The sequence below is a fragment of the Hyla sarda genome, unplaced genomic scaffold, assembly GCF_029499605.1.
Source record: "Hyla sarda isolate aHylSar1 unplaced genomic scaffold, aHylSar1.hap1 scaffold_3469, whole genome shotgun sequence".
Lineage (NCBI taxonomy): Eukaryota > Metazoa > Chordata > Amphibia > Anura > Hylidae > Hyla > Hyla sarda.
Genome location: NW_026610229.1, coordinates 377 through 14,860, shown reverse-complemented (window position 1 = coordinate 14,860; position 14,484 = coordinate 377). Strand labels below are relative to the sequence as shown.

Sequence of the window (14,484 nt, the reverse complement as noted above, 5' to 3'; positions counted from 1 at the left end):
TAGGAGGAGTAAGAAGGGTTCCTGGCAAATCCGGGTTATGGATTGCATTTAAAAAGGCCCCGTGGGAGTGCAATGGGCCCCTGTCTTGCTGCTTAGCAATAATGGTATGGGTTTAGGTTCTGCTGTGTGTACTGGTGGTTGACTGCCCCCCAGCCCAGAGTGTGCATGGAAAATTGTCTGGCAGCCTCCCTGACAGCAAGCAGTGATAGTGCCCATGAAGGGGACCTTGTTGGGCCCGCCCCTTTCACGGTTATCGCTTCTCGGCCTTTTGGCTAAGATCAAGTGTAGTATCTGTTCTTATCAGTTTAATATCTGATACGTCCCCTATCTGGGGACCATATATTAAATGGATTTTTGAGAACGGGGGCCGATTTCGAAGCTTGCTTCCGTCGCCCTATGCATTGACCCGATATGGCAGTATCTTCGGGTACAGTGCACCACCCCCTTACAGGGTTAAAAAGAAAGATTCCTACTTTCATTGCTACCTGCTTGCTGGCTAGCCAGCTAGCCAGCCCTGTGGGCCTTGCTGCTGCTGCAGCCAAAAAACAAAAGGTGGTGCTGCTGCTGCTTCTGCTGCTTCTGCTTCTGCTTGTGTCTGGCCCCTGTTGGAGCGTCCAGGCACAGGACTTCTGCTGCTGCTGACTAAATGGCCTCCTTAATTGGATCATTTGAGTAGCCAGCACACCTGTGCAGGTAGGGCATGACATGATAGGCAGCTGCCTTGATAGCGGGTGGGTGCTGAATGTTCCTAATTGACAAAATAAGATTAATGCTTATGAAGAAATATAAAATCTCATCCCTTCCCCAATATCGCGCCACACCCCTACCCCTTAATTCCCTGGTTGAACGTGATGGACATATGTCTTTTTTCGACCGTACTAACTATGTAACTATGTAACATAACATGGGGGGGGGGGGGGGGGGTCTCCTGGCTGTTCACACAGGTGTGTCATTGCTGTACATTGACCATGCATTGCTTCTGTGGTATTGCAAAGGCAAAGACAAATGCTTCCAGCCATCCATTGCACTAATGGATTGGTCATCAGCTGGCTGTCTATGTCCCGCATCAATATAGACCAAAGTACAGAGGGTTAGGCTATGCTATTGTGCACCTACCTGATGCATCAGAAGGTGCGAGGCCCTTGCTAAATTCTGTGCACAGACTTTGAGATCTATGCTTTAGACTGTATCTAAACCTGCTCCAACATGGACTGACATTCTGGCCTACTTTCAGCCGATGCGACTTGTCTGTCGCTGAACAGTCGCTTTTTATGTATTCAGCACCTATGTATAATGTTGTAAAAATGCTCTAGAAGCTAAAGTCGCAGAAATGTCACACATATTTGGCCTGCAACTTTCTGTGCGACAAATTCAGACAGGAAAAATCAGTATAAATCCTTAGAAAATTATCCCCCAGTGTCTCCATCTGCTGGCGGTATTGAATAAGCATTGCTGCACTGATGGGGTATGCATTAGACGAAAAAAAAGAAGAAAAAGAAGAATAATACGCCCAGAAAAGAGGCGAAAAGGAGAAAAACGTAAAAAAACGTGAAAAAAAAGTAAGAGGAAGAGAAGGGAAAAAAAGGTGGAAATGGGTTTAAAAGTGATTTCGGCGGAGAAATATATATATATATATATATATATATATATATATATATATATATGCGCACACACACATAGATATAAACGTATTCTCCGTTGAGATATTGCAGCCGCTGCTGTGTCCAGGCCCAGGAGCCTTAGCACTGTGCTGTGATGTCACTCAATACCACTGACATCACTAGGTGTAAACAACATCTCTCCTTTGCTGTGTATGTGACTATGGAGCTGTTTGGTGATGTCGTCTATTACGGCCTTCATAGAAGCAACAGGAGATTGTTGCATCCATCTTGAACCCTCAGAACTACAGTGCTATGATGTCACTCACTTCCACAGGCCTTGCAGAGTGTAAACAACAACAACCCAGCTTTGTTGTGTATGTAACCAAAGGGATTTGTGATGTCACCTAGAACCTTCACAGCAGCGACAGCTTTATGAGGAGCATCAGCACTGCTCTGCCTGAGCAGAACCATCACCGCCATAGGTTGTCAAATAACCCGGATTTAACCCACACAGGTAAGTCCAATGGGGTGCAGGCATGTCCTCTATGCTTACAGCTTCCCGTGGGTGTTGGTTTGATACCGTTTGGGGACAGCCAAGGAGGCATCTGCAGGCAACAAAGGTAGGTGTGTGCTTGTGTGTGTGTTTCCTATGCAGATCCTAAGCCCAGTGTCACATGCAAGTAGGAGGAGTAAGAAGGGTTCCTGGCAAATCCGGGTTATGGATTGCATTTAAAAAGGCCCCGTGGGAGTGCAATGGGCCCCTGTCTTGCTGCTTAGCAATAATGGTATGGGTTTAGGTTCTGCTGTGTGTACTGGTGGTTGACTGCCCCCCAGCCCAGAGTGTGCATGGAAAATTGTCTGGCAGCCTCCCTGACAGCAAGCAGTGATAGTGCCCATGAAGGGGACCTTGTTGGGCCCGCCCCTTTCACATCGCTTCTCGGCCTTTTGGCTAAGATCAAGTGTAGTATCTGTTCTTATCAGTTTAATATCTGATACGTCCCCTATCTGGGGACCATATATTAAATGGATTTTTGAGAACGGGGGCCGATTTCGAAGCTTGCTTCCGTCGCCCTATGCATTGACCCGATATGGCAGTATCTTCGGGTACAGTGCACCACCCCCTTACAGGGTTAAAAAGAAAGATTCCTACTTTCATTGCTACCTGCTTGCTGGCTAGCCAGCTAGCCAGCCCTGTGGGCCTTGCTGCTGCTGCAGCCAAAAAACAAAAGGTGGTGCTGCTGCTGCTTCTGCTGCTTCTGCTTCTGCTTGTGTCTGGCCCCTGTTGGAGCGTCCAGGCACAGGACTTCTGCTGCTGCTGACTAAATGGCCTCCTTAATTGGATCATTTGAGTAGCCAGCACACCTGTGCAGGTAGGGCATGACATGATAGGCAGCTGCCTTGATAGCGGGTGGGTGCTGAATGTTCCTAATTGACAAAATAAGATTAATGCTTATGAAGAAATATAAAATCTCATCCCTTCCCCAATATCGCGCCACACCCCTACCCCTTAATTCCCTGGTTGAACGTGATGGACATATGTCTTTTTTCGACCGTACTAACTATGTAACTATGTAACATAACATGGGGGGGGGGGGGGGGGGTCTCCTGGCTGTTCACACAGGTGTGTCATTGCTGTACATTGACCATGCATTGCTTCTGTGGTATTGCAAAGGCAAAGACAAATGCTTCCAGCCATCCATTGCACTAATGGATTGGTCATCAGCTGGCTGTCTATGTCCCGCATCAATATAGACCAAAGTACAGAGGGTTAGGCTATGCTATTGTGCACCTACCTGATGCATCAGAAGGTGCGAGGCCCTTGCTAAATTCTGTGCACAGACTTTGAGATCTATGCTTTAGACTGTATCTAAACCTGCTCCAACATGGACTGACATTCTGGCCTACTTTCAGCCGATGCGACTTGTCTGTCGCTGAACAGTCGCTTTTTATATATATATATATATATATATATATATATATATATATATATATATATATATATATATATATATATTATATATATATATATATATATATATATATATATATATATATATATATATATATATATATATATATATATATATATATATATATATATATATATATATATATATATATATATATATATATATATATATATATATATATATATATATATATATATATATATATATATATATATATATATATATATATATATATATATATATATATATATATATATATATATATATATATATATATATATATATATATTATATATATATATATATATATATATATATATATATATATATATATATATATATATATATATATATATATATATATATATATATATATATGCGCACACACACACATAGATATAAACGTATTCTCCGTTGAGATATTGCAGCCGCTGCTGTGTCCAGGCCCAGGAGCCTTAGCACTGTGCTGTGATGTCACTCAATACCACTGACATCACTAGGTGTAAACAACATCTCTCCTTTGCTGTGTATGTGACTATGGAGCTGTTTGGTGATGTCGTCTATTACGGCCTTCATAGAAGCAACAGGAGATTGTTGCATCCATCTTGAACCCTCAGAACTACAGTGCTATGATGTCACTCACTTCCACAGGCCTTGCAGAGTGTAAACAACAACAACCCAGCTTTGTTGTGTATGTAACCAAAGGGATTTGTGATGTCACCTAGAACCTTCACAGCAGCGACAGCTTTATGAGGAGCATCAGCACTGCTCTGCCTGAGCAGAACCATCACCGCCATAGGTTGTCAAATAACCCGGATTTAACCCACACAGGTAAGTCCAATGGGGTGCAGGCATGTCCTCTATGCTTACAGCTTCCCGTGGGTGTTGGTTTGATACCGTTTGGGGACAGCCAAGGAGGCATCTGCAGGCAACAAAGGTAGGTGTGTGCTTGTGTGTGTGTTTCCTATGCAGATCCTAAGCCCAGTGTCACATGCAAGTAGGAGGAGTAAGAAGGGTTCCTGGCAAATCCGGGTTATGGATTGCATTTAAAAAGGCCCCGTGGGAGTGCAATGGGCCCCTGTCTTGCTGCTTAGCAATAATGGTATGGGTTTTAGGTTCTGCTGTGTGTACTGGTGGTTGACTGCCCCCCAGCCCAGAGTGTGCATGGAAAATTGTCTGGCAGCCTCCCTGACAGCAAGCAGTGATAGTGCCCATGAAGGGGACCTTGTTGGGCCCGCCCCTTTCACGGTTATCGCTTCTCGGCCTTTTGGCTAAGATCAAGTGTAGTATCTGCATTTGGTCTGGTCGGAAGGTGTCTGTGGTACCCCGCTTCTCGGCCTTGGGGGATTGTCTCTCCTTACGGAGCGACTTCACCCCCTTGCTGCTATTGGGGAGCGGGCTTAGTCCACAGACAACGGGTTGCGATCCCCCTGTCTCTGGGACCTTGTGTCTCAGAAGGCATTTTCGGTACGTTGAGCGTTACCTGTAGCTTCGGAAGCACCTAGGGTACCCCCGACCTCTGCCTTGGGTAAGGGTTCCGCTTTTATAGCGGGATTCCGAGCCCCTGCTGCTATTGGGGAAGGGGCTTAGTCCCTGGGTGTGGAAGATGCCGTTCTCCTGGGCTTTCCCCTCTGGGGAAATGTCGATGCGAAATACCATCCGCATAGAGGTGTCGGAGAGCCATCGTCAGTTGAAGAACCTCCGCTTCATTGCGGAGGTGATTCTTCTTGACTACTTCCGCCTCAATAGGGAGGACATCCTGTGTCTAAATGACCAGGAAAGCCGTGGCCTGTATACCGTCACCTTCACGGCCACGGCGTGTTGCGATAACATCTATGCAACCTTGTCTGGTGCGGACCAGAGGGACGATCGACTCGACGGTCTTTCGTTCCAGTTCCTCTATGGTGAGGAACATATACCGTTGGTGGTGGCTATGCACAGCCCTCATGTGACCACGGAGGATATAGCCACTTTTCTTCGGCGATACTGCGAAGAGGTGCGGTTCGCAAACAAAATCTTGAACTCCGTGCGGTTCTGGAACGGCAAGAGGAAGTTCTGGGTCAAGCTCCGTAAGGATCCCGGTGGTATTGGGGGTCTTTGCCATCCGCCCCCAAATTTTGCCATCGGGAGAGTTCGGGGCTTCCTGTTCTATCCTCAAATGCCTATGTATTGCCGAAATTGCTTGAGGTTTGGCCACACCCAGGAGACCTGCGGCGCGGAGCGTGTGATTCGCTGCAATAGGTGTGGCCAAGAAGGTCACATAGCCTCAAGATGTAGCCATTCGATAAGGTGCAACCTCTGCGGAGAGGAAAATCACGATTTTAATTCCTGTCCCCATAAAGCAAAAACTACGATGGGTGGGTCAAGGCTGGGCCCACCCAAAGAGGGGACAGGACAAAAGACGTCCTTTTTTAAGATGCCCAAACCCCAGATGGCAGGTACTGATGGGGTCCAGGCCCAAGACCTCTGGTGCTCCATCGGGGGGCCCACCGGTGGTAGTGCTAGGGGGAGGCCATGGGGATTCCACGAAGCCCGGGCGGGTGATCGAGTTTACTGCCCAGGAAATTGAAAGACGTCGATCGACTTCCTACCTGGCTCAAGAGCCCGCCGAAACTTCTGAAGGGGGCTCACCTGTGGCGGGTGGCAGCCGACGGGCCTCGGTGGGGGCAAAGGTGGACCCAAAATTACAGCATAAGCCAGGTACTGGCTTGGCCCAGGGTCGCCCTGCTCCGGACGAAGAGGCCCCGGTGAAAGCCCGCCGGAAGGGGAGCCAGGTGGCCAGGTCTGAGCCCGGTCCTGTTACTCCGCCTATACAGGACAGGGCCAAGAAGACAAGTGGCGCCAAACCAGGGTTTGCTGCCCCGCCAGCAGTGGACCCGGTGGGTAAAACTGGCCATCGTCGATCGATGGGGAAGTTGGAGCAACAGTCCTCAGCAACGCTTGCTGGGGAACAAGCGATGAAAACTTCCCAAGGTAGCGGCAAAGGTTCCGGAAAAGAGGCCTCACAGGCCCCTGTGCAGCAGTTCCAGTCGTCAAATGATGAAAGAAGACGCAGATCCATCAGCCGGGGGCCAGAGATTACATCGAGTGAGAGCAACACAGAGGATATGGACAGCAGTGTGACATTTAAAAGACAAAGAGAAGAAGAAGAGGAAGACATTCAAAGGAAAGCGGCGTGCCGTAGTTCGGACGAGAGCGAGCTCAGGGTCGGGGCATCATCGATCTCAAGCTCCGACCCTCAGAACATCAAGGAGCTGATGACCCCGCAGGCGGGGGATGACGGTACGCAGCTTATTATTGACTTTGATTCTCCAAGCACGGACTCTCCATAAACTATGCCTATCCCTGTAAAAATTGCCTCACTCAATGTGAGGTCCTTAAAGAGCCCTGATCGCAGGGCTGCTTTATTTTCTTATCTAGAGACATGTGACTTTGACCTTTGCCTGCTACAAGAATGTGGAATCCCTAGTAAAATGGACTATAAAGACTTAAAAGAAGACTGGAAGCTGGGCCCATCCATATGGTCCGGTGCAAATGACTGTCGTTCTGTGGGTGTTGGGCTGCTCTGCCGAGGCCAGTCCTTTTCTATTCATACAGTAACTGAGATTGTGCCTGGCAGAGCTCTTTTAATTCATCTATATTTTAATGGACTTTTAATTCGTGTTTTAAATGTGTATGCCCCTCCTGATAAACAGGAGCGGGCAGAACTATTTGAAATTTTACCACTGTTTTGTGTTGGGTCTTCCCCCCTGCTGGTGGGAGGTGATTTTAACTGCATACGTGATGGGGAACACCGGCAGGGTGGGGATATTAATCGTAAAGACCGCACTTCTTACCTGCTTAAAAATTTTATTGATGATTTTAATTTGAAAGATTGCTGGAAGGATCTCTTGCCGGAGGACCCGGGCGCCACATGGTCCAATGGAAGAGTGAGCTCCAGAATCGATTTTATTTTTTCCTCTAGAGCTTTTAAACCCCTGAAATGCACGCTCGAGCAGAATATCTTCTCTGATCATAAGCTCCTCTTGGTGGGCCTGGAGCTAGAGGGGGAGCAAAAAGCAAAAAGGGGCCTCTGGAGATTAAACACCACACTCCTAGAGGACCCTGAGATAAAAGAGGAGTTTGTGCGGACCTACCAGTGCTGGCAATCACAAAGAAAACCCCACGAGCCTATGCTGCACTGGTGGGAGGGCACCAAATCTAAAATCAGATTTTTTTTTATCAAAGCAGGTAAGAAGAAGGCAAAAATGGAAAAACAGTGGTTTTATGTTCTTAACATGCGTTTAAATGTACTTTTTAAATTGAAAGAAGCTGGTATGGATGTAGAAAATGATATTTTAAACCTTAAAACTGAAATAAAACATGCCATAGAAAAGAAAGGGAAACAAATCATTTTTAACTCGCATGTGCAGCACCTGGAGGAGGGCGAGAAATGTTCCCGTTTCTTTTTTAAAAAAGTGATGAATAGGAGGGATATCATCCAAAACCTTGAGGGTGAATCCACTCCAAAAGGCATGTTAGATGCAGTTTTTAACTTCTACCAGCTTCTTTTTAATAAGAAAGATCTTAATCCATCCTTTTTAGAACATGTTCTTAATTCCCTTGATTTTAAGCTAGATGTTTTAGACCAGGAGGTTTTATCCCGTGATCTTAACTTAGATGAACTTTTATTTGTTTTTAAAAGTTTTTCTAGTGGGAAGGCCCCTGGGGAAGATGGTTTACCCATCGAATTTTATTTAGCTTTTTGGGATATTTTAAAGGATGATATGGTTTTATTGTATAAAGAAACTTTTATTGTTAATGAACTTCCCCCTTCCTGGAGGAGGGGGATTGTATCATTACTTTTTAAAAAGGGTGAAAAGGATATGCTAAAAAATTGGCGCCCCATCACACTTTTAAATGTCGATTATAAAGTTTTAGCCAAGTTATTGGCTGTCCGTTTTAAACCTTTTATTCATAAATTAATTCACCCAAATCAGGTTTGTGGGGTACCTGGAAGGTCTATAGCTGAATCCCTAAATATTTTAAGAGATGTTTTATGGTATTTTAAGGATAGAAATCAAACTGTAGCAATTTTATCCTTAGACTTTGAAAAAGCCTTTGATAGGGTCTCCCATGAATACCTGTTTTTAGTTCTTAAAAAGATGGCAGTGCCTGAAACGATTTTAAGCCGAATCATGCTTTTATACCGATCCTGTTTTAGTCAAGTCTCTGTTAATGGCTTTTTAACCAGCGGTGTTCCTCTTTTATCAGGTGTCAAACAGGGCTGCCCCCTGTCCCCACTCCTTTTTATTTGCGCAATCGAACCACTGATGGCCCTCCTCAGAAAAGACCGGGTAGTAAGAGGCGTACCGATACCTGGTGGAGGAGGGACCCATCTAAAGGTGTTGGGGTACATGGATGATGTCACCATACTGTGCCCGGACTCTCCATCCATGAGGGGGGCATTGAGGAACGCCAGCTATTTCTGCGAGGTCTCTGGTTTTAAGCTAAACACAGATAAATGTGACTGTTTTTATATTGGCTCCTGGGATTCATCCATCACCCCAGGAGTCACAGTGCAACAGGATCAAATTAAAGTTTTAGGTATTGTTTTTAACCAGGTCAATGATGGGAGCCCTAACTGGGATTCAGCTATAGCTAAGATGGAGAAGAAGATTTTAATGTGGAATCTTAGAAACCTTACCATGGAGGGAAAGATTTTAATAATAAAGATGGTTTTACTCCCTATTATGCTATACATTGCCATGGTATTTCCTCCATCTATTTTATACATTAAAAAAGTAACTAGAATTGTTTTTACTTTTTTATGGGGTTCAAAAATGGAGAAATTAAAGCGTGATTTTATGTACAAAAGTAAAGATAATGGCGGGAAAGATGTTCCTAACCTTTTTACTTTCTTTTACATAAAGTATTTCTGTTTCTGTTTTAAAATGATTAAATCCGATGGCATTTTTAGCTGCTTTTTAAGGTACGCTGCGGGCATGGTTTTTAAAAGATGGTTGCGCATCCCTCTGAACGCTCCGGTGCTTCTGTGTCCCCCAAAACATTATGTGGTGTTGGAAAAGACAGTCAGGCTCCTAGGTCTCCAAGATTTGGAGCCTGACATACTGGGGGACCAGAGAAAGGTATCAAAGGTCCTCAGGCGGAGTGAGGTTACCCTGGCAGTGTCCAATTTCACACAGGCAAGATCCAAAAAGGTATGGCGGAACGTGTACGGGAAGTTTCTGGCGAATGTACACAGGGATCTTGCCTGGGCAATCGTCCACCAGTGCCTCCCTACTCGTGAGTTCCAGCACAGGCGAGGACTGGTGGCGAGAGCCAAGTGCCCGAGAGATGGCTGCGGAGTGGACGAAACAGTGCTGCACATATTTTGGAACTGCCCTTTTGCACGGGAGCTTTGGAGGAAGGTAGGCCCACTTTTGAAGTGGGCCTGCGGCCTAAAAGATTTTAGTCACGAATGTGTCTTTTACGGTCTTTTTAACTGCCCCAATTTTAAACAGCAGATGATCTGCTGGATGATTATTAATTGTTTTAAAATGCCATCTGGAAAGTTAGGAACATCTTACTTTTTAAACATGATTTTATTGATGTTAAAAACTGTATAAAGCTGGCCCTGAGTGAGATGTACATCTATTACCTAAGAGACAAGAAACAGTTGGGGGCCAGCGAGGCAGCATCCATGTGGTGTCTGCCTCTATGGAACGAAATAACAATATAATCAGTTTTTATGACATTTGTATAATGTTTTATCCTGCAATTTCTATTTTTTCTCCTTTTATTACTGGTTTTATTATTTGTATTTTAAAACTTTTGTGAACCTTTTATTATTTTGAATTTTAAATTCTGTATGGTTTCTTATTTATTCAATAAAATTTTGTTGAAACCTTATCTGTTCTTATCAGTTTAATATCTGATACGTCCCCTATCTGGGGACCATATATTAAATGGATTTTTGAGAACGGGGGCCGATTTCGAAGCTTGCTTCCGTCGCCCTATGCATTGACCCGATATGGCAGTATCTTCGGGTACAGTGCACCACCCCCTTACAGGGTTAAAAAGAAAGATTCCTACTTTCATTGCTACCTGCTTGCTGGCTAGCCAGCTAGCCAGCCCTGTGGGCCTTGCTGCTGCTGCAGCCAAAAAACAAAAGGTGGTGCTGCTGCTGCTTCTGCTGCTTCTGCTTCTGCTTGTGTCTGGCCCCTGTTGGAGCGTCCAGGCACAGGACTTCTGCTGCTGCTGACTAAATGGCCTCCTTAATTGGATCATTTGAGTAGCCAGCACACCTGTGCAGGTAGGGCATGACATGATAGGCAGCTGCCTTGATAGCGGGTGGGTGCTGAATGTTCCTAATTGACAAAATAAGATTAATGCTTATGAAGAAATATAAAATCTCATCCCTTCCCCAATATCGCGCCACACCCCTACCCCTTAATTCCCTGGTTGAACGTGATGGACATATGTCTTTTTTCGACCGTACTAACTATGTAACTATGTAACATAACATGGGGGGGGGGGGGGGGTCTCCTGGCTGTTCACACAGGTGTGTCATTGCTGTACATTGACCATGCATTGCTTCTGTGGTATTGCAAAGGCAAAGACAAATGCTTCCAGCCATCCATTGCACTAATGGATTGGTCATCAGCTGGCTGTCTATGTCCCGCATCAATATAGACCAAAGTACAGAGGGTTAGGCTATGCTATTGTGCACCTACCTGATGCATCAGAAGGTGCGAGGCCCTTGCTAAATTCTGTGCACAGACTTTGAGATCTATGCTTTAGACTGTATCTAAACCTGCTCCAACATGGACTGACATTCTGGCCTACTTTCAGCCGATGCGACTTGTCTGTCGCTGAACAGTCGCTTTTTATGTATTCAGCACCTATGTATAATGTTGTAAAAATGCTCTAGAAGCTAAAGTCGCAGAAATGTCACACATATTTGGCCTGCAACTTTCTGTGCGACAAATTCAGACAGGAAAAATCAGTATAAATCCTTAGAAAATTATCCCCCAGTGTCTCCATCTGCTGGCGGTATTGAATAAGCATTGCTGCACTGATGGGGTATGCATTAGACGAAAAAAAAGAAGAAAAAGAAGAATAATACGCCCAGAAAAGAGGCGAAAAGGAGAAAAACGTAAAAAAAACGTGAAAAAAAAGTAAGAGGAAGAGAAGGGAAAAAAAGGTGGAAATGGGTTTAAAAGTGATTTCGGCGGAGAAATATATATATATATATATATATATATATATATATATATATATATGCGCACACACACACATAGATATAAACGTATTCTCCGTTGAGATATTGCAGCCGCTGCTGTGTCCAGGCCCAGGAGCCTTAGCACTGTGCTGTGATGTCACTCAATACCACTGACATCACTAGGTGTAAACAACATCTCTCCTTTGCTGTGTATGTGACTATGGAGCTGTTTGGTGATGTCGTCTATTACGGCCTTCATAGAAGCAACAGGAGATTGTTGCATCCATCTTGAACCCTCAGAACTACAGTGCTATGATGTCACTCACTTCCACAGGCCTTGCAGAGTGTAAACAACAACAACCCAGCTTTGTTGTGTATGTAACCAAAGGGATTTGTGATGTCACCTAGAACCTTCACAGCAGCGACAGCTTTATGAGGAGCATCAGCACTGCTCTGCCTGAGCAGAACCATCACCGCCATAGGTTGTCAAATAACCCGGATTTAACCCACACAGGTAAGTCCAATGGGGTGCAGGCATGTCCTCTATGCTTACAGCTTCCCGTGGGTGTTGGTTTGATACCGTTTGGGGACAGCCAAGGAGGCATCTGCAGGCAACAAAGGTAGGTGTGTGCTTGTGTGTGTGTTTCCTATGCAGATCCTAAGCCCAGTGTCACATGCAAGTAGGAGGAGTAAGAAGGGTTCCTGGCAAATCCGGGTTATGGATTGCATTTAAAAAGGCCCCGTGGGAGTGCAATGGGCCCCTGTCTTGCTGCTTAGCAATAATGGTATGGGTTTAGGTTCTGCTGTGTGTACTTGTGGTTGACTGCCCCCCAGCCCAGAGTGTGCATGGAAAATTGTCTGGCAGCCTCCCTGACAGCAAGCAGTGATAGTGCCCATGAAGGGGACCTTGTTGGGCCCGCCCCTTTCACGGTTATCGCTTCTCGGCCTTTTGGCTAAGATCAAGTGTAATATCTGTTCTTATCAGTTTAATATCTGATACGTCCCCTATCTGGGGACCATATATTAAATGGATTTTTGAGAACGGGGGCCGATTTCGAAGCTTGCTTCCGTCGCCCTATGCATTGACCCGATATGGCAGTATCTTCGGGTACAGTGCACCACCCCCTTACAGGGTTAAAAAGAAAGATTCCTACTTTCATTGCTACCTGCTTGCTGGCTAGCCAGCTAGCCAGCCCTGTGGGCCTTGCTGCTGCTGCAGCCAAAAAACAAAAGGTGGTGCTGCTGCTGCTTCTGCTGCTTCTGCTTCTGCTTGTGTCTGGCCCCTGTTGGAGCGTCCAGGCACAGGACTTCTGCTGCTGCTGACTAAATGGCCTCCTTAATTGGATCATTTGAGTAGCCAGCACACCTGTGCAGGTAGGGCATGACATGATAGGCAGCTGCCTTGATAGCGGGTGGGTGCTGAATGTTCCTAATTGACAAAATAAGATTAATGCTTATGAAGAAATATAAAATCTCATCCCTTCCCCAATATCGCGCCACACCCCTACCCCTTAATTCCCTGGTTGAACGTGATGGACATATGTCTTTTTTCGACCGTACTAACTATGTAACTATGTAACATAACATGGGGGGGGGGGGGGGGGGTCTCCTGGCTGTTCACACAGGTGTGTCATTGCTGTACATTGACCATGCATTGCTTCTGTGGTATTGCAAAGGCAAAGACAAATGCTTCCAGCCATCCATTGCACTAATGGATTGGTCATCAGCTGGCTGTCTATGTCCCGCATCAATATAGACCAAAGTACAGAGGGTTAGGCTATGCTATTGTGCACCTACCTGATGCATCAGAAGGTGCGAGGCCCTTGCTAAATTCTGTGCACAGACTTTGAGATCTATGCTTTAGACTGTATCTAAACCTGCTCCAACATGGACTGACATTCTGGCCTACTTTCAGCCGATGCGACTTGTCTGTCGCTGAACAGTCGCTTTTTATGTATTCAGCACCTATGTATAATGTTGTAAAAATGCTCTAGAAGCTAAAGTCGCAGAAATGTCACACATATTTGGCCTGCAACTTTCTGTGCGACAAATTCAGACAGGAAAAATCAGTATAAATCCTTAGAAAATTATCCCCCAGTGTCTCCATCTGCTGGCGGTATTGAATAAGCATTGCTGCACTGATGGGGTATGCATTAGACGAAAAAAAAGAAGAAAAAGAAGAATAATACGCCCAGAAAAGAGGCGAAAAGGAGAAAAACGTAAAAAAACGTGAAAAAAAAGTAAGAGGAAGAGAAGGGAAAAAAAGGTGGAAATGGGTTTAAAAGTGATTTCGGCGGAGAAATATATATATATATATATATATATATATATATATATATATATATATATATATGCGCACACACACATAGATATAAACGTATTCTCCGTTGAGATATTGCAGCCGCTGCTGTGTCCAGGCCCAGGAGCCTTAGCACTGTGCTGTGATGTCACTCAATACCACTGACATCACTAGGTGTAAACAACATCTCTCCTTTGCTGTGTATGTGACTATGGAGCTGTTTGGTGATGTCGTCTATTACGGCCTTCATAGAAGCAACAGGAGATTGTTGCATCCATCTTGAACCCTCAGAACTACAGTGCTATGATGTCACTCACTTCCACAGGCCTTGCAGAGTGTAAACAACAACAACCCAGCTTTGTTGTGTATGTAACCAAAGGGATTTGTGATGTCACCTAGAACCTTCACAGC

The 14,484-nt window shown here is 45.1% G+C and overlaps 4 non-coding genes and 1 pseudogene across 4 annotated transcripts; all 5 read left to right on the top strand.

Moving 5' to 3' along the window:
* The first annotated feature begins 252 nt into the window (after window positions 1–252).
* LOC130331205 (U2 spliceosomal RNA) lies at window positions 253–443 on the top strand. Its single transcript, XR_008874149.1, has one exon. It is a non-coding gene; the product is annotated as a U2 spliceosomal RNA (small nuclear RNA).
* Window positions 444–2,530: 2,087 nt separating this feature from the next.
* On the top strand, window positions 2,531–2,721 carry LOC130331204 (U2 spliceosomal RNA). Its single transcript, XR_008874148.1, has one exon. It is a non-coding gene; the product is annotated as a U2 spliceosomal RNA (small nuclear RNA).
* A 2,101-nt stretch (window positions 2,722–4,822) lies between these two features.
* Window positions 4,823–4,971, top strand: LOC130331209 (U2 spliceosomal RNA; annotated as a pseudogene).
* A 5,458-nt stretch (window positions 4,972–10,429) lies between these two features.
* Window positions 10,430–10,615, top strand: LOC130331208 (U2 spliceosomal RNA). The gene has a single exon (XR_008874151.1). It is a non-coding gene; the product is annotated as a U2 spliceosomal RNA (small nuclear RNA).
* A 2,092-nt stretch (window positions 10,616–12,707) lies between these two features.
* LOC130331206 (U2 spliceosomal RNA) lies at window positions 12,708–12,898 on the top strand. Its single transcript, XR_008874150.1, has one exon. It is a non-coding gene; the product is annotated as a U2 spliceosomal RNA (small nuclear RNA).
* The last annotated feature ends 1,586 nt before the right edge of the window (window positions 12,899–14,484 follow it).